We start from the raw sequence: 626 nt of genomic DNA, 5'->3' as shown, positions 1-626 counted from the left end.
TTATTTCAATGTTTTTTACTTAAAAAAGAAAAATAGTAAAATTATTGTATAGTAAATAAATTAAATATCTGAGCGTTATAAAAATTTGCTTTTTGGCGATTACAAAGCTTTTCAATGCAATTTTAGCAAAAATCAGTTAAAATATTGAAAGAATAATTTCAATCAATGTTAAAAGCTATTTGTATCTGTTTATTAATTCTCTTATTGAGTTATGTAGTAAGTTTTATACCGCAGTTTCCCCTTGGCTGTTAATCAAAAGTTCTACAACAAAAAATACCTTTTTTTTACTTAATTTTATTTCACTAACTACTAACTAAATAGCATACCTACTAAATATACTAATTCTCATATTCCATAAAAAGCCTGACCAATTCTCTAATTTCATTATTTCATATGGGTATCTTTCGCAAGTTTAGCGATGTGATTAAAAACAGAATGACGCAAAAGAAAAGAAAAATTAATATCTTCCGTAAATGTAACAAAATGTAACATTTTATAATAAGAAAAGCAGCTAAAGCTTTAAATTTTAATTTCATTTGATTAGTAAATACAGAAATAGAAAATCTTAAATAAATAAAGTATATATATATATATATATATATATATATTAGTTGGATTTTTTAGTA

This window comes from Parasteatoda tepidariorum, chromosome 5 (assembly GCF_043381705.1).
Source record: "Parasteatoda tepidariorum isolate YZ-2023 chromosome 5, CAS_Ptep_4.0, whole genome shotgun sequence".
NCBI classification, from domain to species: Eukaryota; Metazoa; Arthropoda; class Arachnida; order Araneae; family Theridiidae; genus Parasteatoda; species Parasteatoda tepidariorum.
Note: the sequence above shows the minus strand (reverse complement) of the source record.